Raw genomic sequence first — 12,141 nt, 5'->3', positions numbered from 1 at the left:
AGGTGCCAATATTCTTAAGTGTTGTAGGGGCTAAAACTTACTCCCTGCTACGCAGCTTACTACACTCTGTTAAGCCTGAGACTAAATCTTACAGTGACATTGTGGAAATCCTGGGGTCCCATTTTTCTCCAAAACCACTGGTAATTGCTGAAAGATATAGGTTCCACAAAATAGACCAAAAGGAAGATGAAACAGTAGTACAATATGTAGCAATTTAAAAAAAGCTAGCAGAACACTGTGAATTTAAAGAGATGTTAAATGATACCCTGCGTGACAGGTTAGTGTGTGGCCTCTACAGTGAAGCTATATGGAAGCGCCTACTGACAGAGGCTCAGCTTACCTTACAGAAGGCTGTTGATATTGCTGTCTCCATGGAACTGGCTACAAGGGAGGCGCAATACATCGGTGCATCCCCTAGGGTGCAAAAAGTGTCACAAGAACCGACCCACAAAACGGTGCAGAGTCAAGAATGTTACCGCTGTGGTAAGCCGGGTCACCAGGCATCAGAATGCTGGTGTAAGGACCTGGTGTGTCGACACTGTGGCAAAAAGGGACACATTGAGTGTGCCTGTAAACAAAAGAAAAAGAGGCCTGTGGTCTGGCCGACAAAAAGATGAACCCTGCATACCCTAGAGCAGACCCAGGATGATCAAAGTGACACCTCATCGCAAGAGGAAGTGCCACTGCATGTTTTGTCTTTGGCAGTGGGCTCAATGAATACTGGGTAACCCCGTTGTTGGATGGCAAACCTATACGCATGGAACTGGACACCGGTGCAGCCATCTCGCTGGTCTCTGAGACTGTGTATAAAGAAAAGCTACAGCATCTTCCGCTTAAGGCAACAAAAACTGTTCTGAAGACGTATACGGGAGAAGCTGTGCCCATGTTGGGCACTGTTGATGTTAAGGTGGAGCTCAATGGACAGGCGGCTAAATTGCCACTGTTTGTGGTGAGAGGTAACTACCCAGCCTTAATGGGTAGGTCTTGGCTTGGGAAGATTCAACTGAACTGGGCAGAAGTGCACCGGATGACAAGAAACCAGTCCCCTATACTAAGGAAACATGCTGCTGTTTTTGGAGATGATTTGGGAAGTATGAAGGGAATCACTGTGACATTGAACATTAAACCTGACAGTCCACCAAAATATCTGAAAGCCCGAACTGTGCCATATGCCATCAGGCCAAAAGTTGAAGCAGACCTGGAGCGCCTGGTCACCAATGGAGTTCTAATACCAGTTGCCCATAGCTCATGGGCCACTCCTATCGTTCCAATAGTGAAGAAAGATGGCTCTCTCCGGATTTGTGGTGATTTTAAAGTCACTGTCAACCCAGTGTTGTGTGCAGAGCAATACCCGCTTCCCCGCATCGATGACCTCTTCGCAGGCCTGGCTGGGGGACAAAAGTTCAGTAAGATTGATCTGAGTCAAGCATATTTACAGATGCATGTCGATGAAAAGTCCCAAGAGCTGTTGACTATTGTGACTCATAAGGGGCTTTATTGATACTGTCGCCTACCCTTCGGAATAACATCTGCTTCCGCCCTGTTCCAGAGGGCTATGGACCAGATCTTGTGTGGCTTGTCAGGAGTTCAGTGCTATCTGGATGATATCCTGGTCACTGGAAGAAATGAAGAGGATCACTTAAAGAATTTAGAGGCTACCCTACAAAGACTGGAAGAGTATGGCCTACGAGTTCGCAAAGACAAGTGTGAATTCTTCAAGCCCTCTGTTGAATATTTGGGACACATCATCGATTCTGCAGGTCTTCATAAGACCCCTGCAAAAGTTAAAGCTATTGTGGAGGCTCCCCAACCTTGAAATGTAAGCCAGCTGCGCTCGTTTCTTGGACTACTGAACTATTATGGAAAGTTCATCTCACAGTTAGCCTGGAAGTGGACTGAAGCCTGTGATGTTGCATTTAACAAAGCTAAGGATGCATTGTTAAATTCTGAAGTTCTAACGCACTTTGATCCATCCTTACCCCTGCAATTGGCCTGCGATGCCTCCCCTTATGGAGTGGGAGCAGTCGTGTCACACATTATGCCTTCGGGAGAAGAGAAACCTATTGCTTTTGCTTCACGCACACTAGGCAAAGCAGAAACTAACTACGCCCAAATCGAACGTGAGGCATTAGGAATTGTTTTTGGAATTCGGAAGTTTCATCAGTACCTGTTTGACCGAAAGTTTACTCTTCTTACAGACCATCGACCTCTGACATCAATTTTTGGACCCTACACAGGCATTCCCCCATTAGCTGCTAGTCGTATGCAACATTGGGCATAGTTACTTTCAGCACACACATATGAAATCAAATATCAGAAATCCACTCTGCACGGCAATGCAGATGGTCTCTCAAGGTTGCTTTTGCCGGTCAAACATCAAGATAGTGCCCAAAAGGAAATCTTCTACTTTGAACAGGTAGAGAATACACCCATCACTGCTACTCAGATAAAGAAGGCAACCCGCGTTGACCCAGTATTGTCCCAAGTTATGGACCTGGTGATGCATGGAAAATAACGACAAACCTCTCCGGTCTCATCCGACCTTGTTCCCTACATGTCCAGGCGGACGGAGTTATCGGTCCAATCTGGTTGTTTGTTGTGGGGGAGACGTGTCATTATTCCACCACCACTGAGATCACAGATGTTAGAACAGCTACATTCTGGTCACTGTGGAATAGTGCGCATGAAGGAAATTGCACGAAGCTATTTTTGGTGGCCTGGATTGGACAGTGCTATTGAAGAGAAGGCAAAAGCTTGTATGTCATGTCAGGGTGTGAGGAATGCACCCCAGTGGGCACCCCTACACCCATGGGACAGGCCTGAAAACCCATGGCAGCGTATTCACGTTGACTTTGCTGGCCCCCTTGCGGGAAGCATGTTCTTGGTGGCAATAAATGCCTATTCTAAATGGCCAGAAGTCTCTATAATGCAGTCCACTACTGCAGAGAGTACTATCCAAAAACTACGAGGACTCTTTAGTCATTTTGGTCTCCCAGAACAACTTGTGAGCGACAACGGACCGCAGTTCGTCTCTCAGGAGTTTCAAAATTTTATGAAAGCAAATGGGATACACCACATCACGTCAGCACCATATCATCCGTCCACCAACGGATTAGCTGAAAGATTTGTGCAGATAATGAAAAACGTTTTGAAATCAGCAAGGGGACAACACTCCATTCAAAAGCGTCTGGATACCTTCTTACTTTCCTACAGAAACACACCTCATGCTACGACCCAGGCATCCCCGGCCTTTTTAATGATGGGACGACAGCTGCGCACTTGCTTTGATCTGCTGAAACCTTCTGAACCCCGACAAACTGTGCAACATCAGCAGCAATATCAAGTCATCAGACGGGCACCCAGAGCAAAAGACCGAACCTTTAGCCCAGGACAGCCAGTTTTGGCTCGGAATTATACTTCCGGAGCTAAGTGGGTCCCGGCCACAGTCATCACTTAAACAGGACCTGTTTCCTACACAGTCCAGACTGCAGAGAATCTTACCTGGCGGCGACATGTAGATCAGCTGTTGCCAGGTCATGCCAGTCTTCAGGACCCATCTGCAGTTGAGGGGTCTGACTTCACCTCCTCTGGTGAGGCACCGAATCACAAGTCACCTGTTCCTGACTGTTCTCCTCCATTACTGCCGGCGGCTGAGATACCCCTTTGCCCAGCACGAGCTGATACCACCTCCTCACCCATTCGTGCTGCGGACCCTGAGCCCCCAGTACTTTCGGGTGCAACAACACCAGAAGTTCGCCGTAATCCACCTAGAGACAAAAGGCCTCCTCATTGGCTGGATCTTTAGCTAGGGCGAACACACGGTTATGGGGCAAAATAATCTTCAGGGTTTAGCCGGGAATGGAGGCAGTCTACCCTCCTTCTCTAGTCTAGTGTGTGTTTTATTTAGGGGATGTTCTTATTAGGGGGGGAGGAATATGTTATGTATTTGGTTGTCATGGTTTTTGTTCCTATGGCAACTGAGTTAGAGTATTAGGGGATAGCTCGGCCGGCTTCAGCTGGTTGAGTGAGCACTCTCTGTCTGTAAATAAAATGGTAGTTTTGTTAGCTGTCTGCTCTCTGGCCTCAAGTGATTTCTTCCGAAACCGGCTGCCCCCAAGGATATAACACTCATGATAGGACAAGAATCAACGGGCTTAAATTACAGCAAGGGAGGTTTAGGTTGGACATTAGGAAAAACTTGCTAACAGTCAGGGTGGTTAAACCGTGGAATAAATTGCCTAGGGAGGTTGTGGAATCTCCATCCTTGGAGATTTTTAAGAGCAGGTTAGACAAACACCTGTCAGAGATGATCTATATAGTACTTAGTCTTGCCTTGAGTGCAGGCGACTGGACTCGATGACCTCTTGGGGTCCTTCCAGTCCTATGATTCTATGATTGGATGATCCAAAGGTCTCTTCTTGCCTTAACATCTACAAATCTCTGCAAAAGTAAGTATGGCACATTGAGCAGCCTCTGATGTTTTCATGTGTCGCCTGCTTCATGTCCAGAACTAACACTGAGTGAGTGGGGGTGTGGGGGTGGGGGTGACACAGCAGGAGCAGCTCAAAGATGCAAAGGGGCTGTCCAGGGCAGTGACATCACACTAGCCTTTTACAGGAGCTCGGCTGATTGGTCAAAGGAGGTTGGGAGGCGGTGACCTGACAGAGAGTCTATGACAAGGGGCAGGTAAAAAGGCTGCAGGGTGGGGGAAATGTCTTTGCTGCAGGGAGTCTCCTTCTCAAGGTCTCCCCTTGAGGAGTGAGAGAGAATACAGGGTCACGCCTGTGAGCGCGAGGAGGAGCCTCCTTGGGGTTTTCCCCTTTCCCACTGCTAATTGAGCGAGAAGACAGACGTCCCTGTGGAGCAGGTAATAGCCTCAGAGAGTTTTCATGTTGGGTGCTGGCTGGTGAGTCTTGCCCACATGCTCAGGGTTTAACTGATCAGCATCTTTGGGGTCGGGAAGGAATTTTCCTCCAGGGCAGATTGGCAGAGGCCCTGGAGGTTTCTCGCCTTCCTCTGCAGCATGGGGCACTGGTCACTTGCTGGAGGATTCTCTGCAGCTTGAGGTCTTCAAAGCACAATTTGAGGGCTTCAGTAACTCAGACATAGGTTAGGGGTTTGTTCTAGAAGTGGATGGATGAGATTCTGTGGCCTGCGTTGTGAAGGAGGTGGGACTAGATGATCATAATGGTCTCTTGTGACCTTAGAGTCTATGAGTCTATGAGCCCATCCCAGCATGGGAGGGTGGGGAGGAGCTGTGAGGCCGGCGGGTGTGTGCGGTGCAGGGCATTTGGAGTGTGGGGGCTGCTGGGGGGCTGTTGGGTGCCTGGGCTGCTGCTGCTGCTGCTGCCCCAGCCGGGTCTGTATGGGGGAGAGATCTGCATTAGCCCCCTTTGTGCCCAGCTCTAGGGAGCAGGGAGGGTTTGGACTCTTTGCGGTGGCTGGAGCCAGCCCCTGAGCCGGAGCCTGCCGGCAAGGGGAGAAACCTGAGGGAAAGAGCTGGGGCTGAGCAGGAAAGTGAGTCTGGAGCTTCAGCTCTCACCACCCCAGATCTGCCGCTGAGGCCAAAGCAGAGGGTTCTTTAGGTTCAGTTCTTGGGTAACCTGCATTGAGCTGTGCGCTCATTGGTTACAATCCCTTCAAGCCTATCTTTGCGTAGTTAATCAATGTGTGTTCTCTTTCCCCCTAAAACTCTGTGTTTTGCTAGATGTTCTTGGGGCACCTGCTCAGGACCAGAGACTGGTGCATGATCCTCTCCACTTGGAGGGAGGAGCAGACTGGGTAATAAAGTGATCCCATCAGGCTTTTGGCCAGGGCAAGACGCTGCAGCACCGGGGACCTAGGCTGGGGATCTGGGGAGAAGCTTCCTAGTCCCTGCAGCTGGGTGTGTCCCTGCCTGTGCAAAGGTTTGTGTGAGTGCAGGGCCGGGAGCGAGCTGCATCTTCTCCCAGCAGCAGTGTGAGAGGGAGCCCAGGCTGGGGAGACAGAGGGCTCAGCGGTACCCCAGCTCCAAGTTGCACCCCTGGGGGCCTTTAAACGTTAGGAACCATCAGAGTTAAGGTGACGTGTACAAACTTTGTGCAGTGCTGTTGCGCATGCGTGTTGTGATACAGACTGACAAGCGTGGCCTTGGGGTGAATTCCCTGCCCCCCACAGCATCAATTTCCTCCAGACCACCAAGGGAAGTGGTGCTTTCTCCATCCATCCCTTGATGAGGTGCCTTTGTGGAGTCTGCTTTGGTCCAAAACTTGCTAGAGTGACATACAGGAGGCCTGGGATGTGCATTGGAGTCAGATGAGATGATCTAAGTGTCTCTTGTGGCCTTAGTCTCCAAATCTCTGCAAAACTGAGTGTGGCACATTGAGAGCCTGTGGGGTTTCCATGTGCTGCCTGCTTGATCCCCAGCACTAATCCTGAGTGCGTGGGGGTGTCACAGGGAGAGCAGCTGAAACATGCAAAGGGGCTGGCCAGGGTCAGGACATTAGTCCTGCAGGGCAGGGGTGGGTGTGGCAGTGACATCACAAGGGCCTTGTGCAGCCCCTCATCTGATTGGTGAAAGGAGGTTGGGAGGCGGTGATCTCACAGAGAGTCCATGACAACGGCCAGGTAGGACAGGCTGCAGGGCTGGGGCCATCTCAGAGACCCCCGGGGCTTTGCTGTGGAGAGTCTCCTTCTGTAGGTCTCCCCAGCCTAGGTCTGTGCTGATTAGGCCTCCACTGGATTCTTGTGTACAGTTCTGGACATCACATTTTTGGAAAAATGCGGACAAATTGGAGAAAGTCCAGAGAAGAGCAACAAGAATGATGAAACTCTAGAAAACATGACCTATCAGGGAAGATTGAAAGAATTGGATTTGTTAAGTCAGGAGAAGAGAAGACTGAGAGGGGACATGACAGTTTTCAAGTATCTAAAAGGTTGTTACAAGGAGGAGGGAGAAAAATTATTCTCCTTAACCTCTCATGATAGGACAAGAATCAACAGGCTTAAATTACAGCAAGGGAGGTTTAGGTTAGACATTAGGAAAAACTTGCTAAGAGTCAGGGTGGTTAAGTGGTGGAATAAATTGCCTAGGGAGGTTTCTTTGCTTCAGTCTTCACGGCTGAGGATGTTAGGGAGATTCCCAAACCTGAGCTGGCGTTTGTAGGTGACAAATCTGAGGAACTGTCACAGATTGAAGTATCAGTAGAGGAGGTTTTGGAATTAATTGATAAACTCAACATTAACAAGTCACCGGGACCAGATGGCATTCACCCAAGAGTTCTGAAAGAACTCAAATGTGAAGTTGCGGAACTATTAACTAAGGTTTGTAACCTGTCCTTTAAATCGGCTTCGGTACCCAATGACTGGAAGTTAGCTAATGTAACGCCAATATTTAAAAAGGGCTCTAGGGGTGATCCCGGCAATTACAGACCGGTAAGTCTAACGTCGGTACCAGGCAAATTAGTTGAAACAATAGTAAAGAATAAAATTGTCAGACACATAGAAAAACATAAACTCTTGAGCAATAGTCAACATGGTTTCTGTAAAGGGAAATCGTGTCTTACTAATCTATTAGAGTTCTTTGAAGGGGTCAACAAACATGTGGACAAGGGGGATCCGGTGGACATAGTGTACTTAGATTTCCAGAAAGCCTTTGACAAGGTCCCTCACCAAAGGCTCTTACGTAAATTAAGCTGTCATGGGATAAAAGGAAAGGTCCTTTCATGGATTGAGAACTGGTTAAAGGACAGGGAACAAAGGGTAGGAATTAATGGTAAATTCTCAGAATGGAGAGGGGTAACTAGTGGTGTTCCCCAAGGGTCAGTCCTAGGACCAATCCTATTCAATTTATTCATAAATGATCTGGAGAAAGGGGTAATCAGTGAGGTGGCAAAGTTTGCAGATGATACTAAACTGCTCAAGATAGTTAAGACCAAAGCAGATTGTGAAGAACTTCAAAAAGATCTCACAAAACTAAGTGATTGGGCAACAAAATGGCAAATGAAATTTAATGTGGATAAATGTAAAGTAATGCACATTGGAAAAAATAACCCCAACTATACATACAACATGATGGGGGCTAATTTAGCTACAACGAGTCAGGAAAAAGATCTTGGAGTTATCGTGGATAGTTCTCTGAAGATGTCCACGCAGTGTGCAGAGGCGGTCAAAAAAGCAAACAGGATGTTAGGAATCATTAAAAAGGGGATAGAGAATAAGACTGAGAATATATTATTGCCCTTATATAAATCCATGGTACGCCCACATCTCGAATACTGTGTACAGATGTGGTCTCCTCACCTCAAAAAAGATATTCTAGCACTAGAAAAGGTTCAGAAAAGAGCAACTAAAATGATTAGGGGTTTAGAGAAGGTCCCATATGAGGAAAGATTAAAGAGGCTAGGACTCTTCAGTTTGGAAAAGAGAAGACTAAGGGGGGACATGATAGAGGTATATAAAATCATGAGTGATGTTGAGAAAGTGGATAAGGAAAAGTTATTTACTTATTCACATAATATAAGAACTAGGGGTCACCAAATGAAATTAATAGGCAGCAGGTTTAAAACAAATAAAAGGAAGTTCTTCTTCACGCAGCGCACAGTCAACTTGTGGAACTCCTTACCTGAGGAGGTTGTGAAGGCTAGGACTATAACAATGTTTAAAAGGGGACTGGATAAATTCATGGTGGCTAAGTCCATAAATGGCTATTAGCCAGGATGGGTAAGGAATGGTGTCCCTAGCCTCTGTTCGTCAGAGGATGGAGATGGATGGCAGGAGAGAGATCACTTGATCGTTGCCTGTTAGGTTCACTCTCTCTGGGGCACCTGGCATTGGCCACTGTCGGTAGACAGATACTGGGCTAGATGGACCTTTGGTCTGACCCGGTATGGCCTTTCTTATGTTCTTATGTTCTTATGTTGAATCTTCATCCTTGGAGATTTTTAAGAGCAGGTTAGACAAACCCCTGTCAGAGATGATCTATATAATACTTAGTCTTGCCTTGAGTGCAGGCGACTGGACTCGATGACCTCTTGGGGTCCTTCCAGTACTATGATTCTATGATCCAAAGGTCTCTTCTTGCCTTAACGTCAACAAATCTCTGCGAAAGTAAGTATGGCACATTGAGCAGCCTCTGATGTTTTCATGTGTCGCCTGCTTGATGTCCAGAAGTAACACTGAGTGAGTGGGGGTGTGGGTGTGACACAGCAGGAGCAGCTGAAACATACAAAGGGGCTGTCCAGGGCGGTGACATCACACTAGCCTTTTACAGGAGCTGGGCTGATTGGTCAAAGGAGGTTGGGAAGCGGTGACCTCACAGAGAGTCCATGACAAGGGGCAGGTAAAGAGGCTGCAGGGTGGGGGAAATGTCTTTGCTGCAGGGAGTCTCCTTCTCAAGGTCTCCCCTTGAGGATTGAGAGAGAATACAGGGTCACGCCTGTGAGCGCGAGGAGGAGCCTCCTTGGGGTTTTCCCCTTTCCCACTGCTAATTGAGTGAGAAGACAGATGTCCCTGTGGAGCAGATAAGAGCCCCAGAGAGGTTTCATGTTGTTGTTTCATGTTGTCATAGGTTTCCTTCATATGGACTGCATGACCAAGTGGAATTGATGGCAAAACATTGCCATTATGCAGTAAAACAGCTTTAAGACTCGTCTTCGATGAATGATTGAACAGTCTCCACTCATGTGGCTTGTGAACGATGTTGAGGGCTGCCATCACACCATCGATGTTGTTGCAGGCTACAAGATGGCCTTCCATGAAGAAGAATGGGACAAGATCCTTTTGACGGTCACGGAGCAGGCTACATGAGGAAATCAGTCCTTTTGTTGGACTTGCTGGTAGCAGAGCCAGGTGATGTTGGAGCTCCCCGACCGTCAGTGACAAACGCAGCTCTCCAGCAACTGAGCTCTAGGGCTAGTTGCTGAAAGAAAAGCTTGACGAGTGACAAAGGGCAAAGGGAGGTGCTGATCTTACCCAAGGGCAGGGAGCCCCATCCTCCAACACAGAGCATTTCCCTCGTTGTCTGTCTGTGCTGGGGCAGGAGCAATAACACGGCCTCCTGCTTTTGCTATTGCAGAGAGTCGGTTCTGACGGTCTCCTCAAAGACAGGGTGCGAAACAGGCCTCAGAGCTGACTGGGTGTAAACAAGAACTACGCAGCTAGACTGAGTCAGCTGCGAATTCAGATGTGCCCCTTTCCTGGAGAGATGGACTGAGCTGTGAGGGGACTGGAAGCGGAGCTCCCAATGTTTAACTTGCACTCGTTCAGCATCTTTCCTGCGAGTGCCATCACTGTAGGTTAAATACTCCAGCCCAGGACTCCCCACCAGCTGTGGGCCCGACAAGCTTTCCCTGGGATTGGATTCTGTAGAACAGGGGTGCAGGGAACCAGCAGGTGCATCTGATTCCTTGGTGAGGTTTTGCGTGCAAGATGTGTGTGTGTGAGTCTTTGTGTGTCGGAAGCAGTGAGTGTGGCACTCTCAGTGAACCGACAGAGGGTGACGGTGGTCAGAGAGAGACAAAGGAAGAATAAAGAGGCAAGGATGGGCATAACGATGATGATTGTGTTGTGTTTCATTCCTTAGATGTGATGCCACCACCCGTACCTTTAGACTTGTAGTTTACCAAGAGTAAAACTAAATATCTGTTCAGATACAATGGAGTGTGTGTGTCCATTCCTGCTAGCTGCACAGGGGTTTGATGTTGCTGCTTTCAATCCTCCGGCTCTGCCGGGATAAGGAACAATTGAGGCCGTCACTGAAGTGAAGGAGGGAGATGATTTTCTGACAGGGAGGGGCGGCTCCTCTTAAAGGTGTTTGGCAGGCAGCCTCCTTCCCAGGTCTGTCCCGACAACACCCAGTTGAAAAGGGACCCTCGCCAGCCCTCCTCAGCCCGGTGAAAAGGAGCGAGTGAGTGAGTGTGGGGGATAGAGAGCGACAGAGGGAGATGGATTGAGCGGGCCGGGACCTCTGCGAAGGGGCGGGATGAGGGTGTTCAGTTTTTGTGGGTCAGTAAGTTGGCAACCCCAGATCCAGGGGAAACAACTCAAAGACCCAACGAGTCTGGCCAGGGGCAGGACATCAGCTTTGAGGGGAGGGGTGGGTGTGGCAGTGACATCACAAAGGCCTTTTGCAGGACCGCGGCCTATTGGGCAAAGGTGGTGGGGAGGGGGTGACCTCAGAGAGAGAGAAAGACCCCGACATCAGCCGGGCAGGACAGAGGTGCAGGGCCAGGTCTGTCTCTGAGAGCCCCCGGCTTTGCTGCCGCAAGTCTCCTTCGGGAGGTCTCTCTTCAAGGGCTGAGAGAGAATTAAGATTAATGGATGTGAGCATGAGGAGGAAACACTGTGGAGTTTTCTCTTTTCCTACGACGGATTGTGCTGAAAACCAACTTCCCTTGAGAAGGTAAGAGGCTCAGAGAGGTTTGGAACCTGTTTAGTCTGATCCACCTGGCGCAGGCAGCATTCTAGGCACAGAAAAGACTGGCTTCAGGTGGCAGAATTTGATTTCCTACCTAGGTTTTGATGGTTGGAATCCCTGGGGACATTGGGGTTTGTCCTTTTTAGTTTCCCTTTTCCTCTTTCCTCCCTCCTTTCCCCTCTTCTCTTGCTTCTTTTTTCCCTTTTCCCAGCTTCCCTCCCTCTCCCGAGGAGGGATGTGTGTGGAGTGCGGGCAGGGGAGGGGTATTGCTCTCATTGCAGAGGTCCTCACCAAGAGGTGGGGCTGGATCTGAGAGTGATCCCCTGTGATGGTGACCTTGGCCGTCCTTTGGGACATCTGGTGAGACCCCTCAGCCTTCCGCCCCTTAGAGTCTCAGTGCTGATTGGCCGAGCAGGGGGCTGTCGAGAACGAGGGGACTAAGGTCCTTTTGGTCTTTTTTAAATCAGGCAAAGAAATCACAACCAATCCAATGTACGAGATTAATCTTGCTGCTTCTCTCCATTAATTGTCTCTTAGCATGTCATGATTTCCTCTAATGTTCTAGGTCTTCTAAAATACTTGCTGAATAATTCCAGTGAACCACTGTTGGTCTGTAGCTCACTTGAGAGCACTTTCTTCTGATCAGTCAATGTATGAAATTCAAGATCTACAATTTTTGAGAAGTCGTCTGCTTCAGAGATAAAATGTGCTATTTAGAATGTATTTTAATGTGCTCAATTCAAATA

Source organism: Mauremys mutica, chromosome 12 (genome assembly GCF_020497125.1).
Source record: "Mauremys mutica isolate MM-2020 ecotype Southern chromosome 12, ASM2049712v1, whole genome shotgun sequence".
NCBI classification, from domain to species: Eukaryota; Metazoa; Chordata; order Testudines; family Geoemydidae; genus Mauremys; species Mauremys mutica.
Note: the sequence above shows the minus strand (reverse complement) of the source record.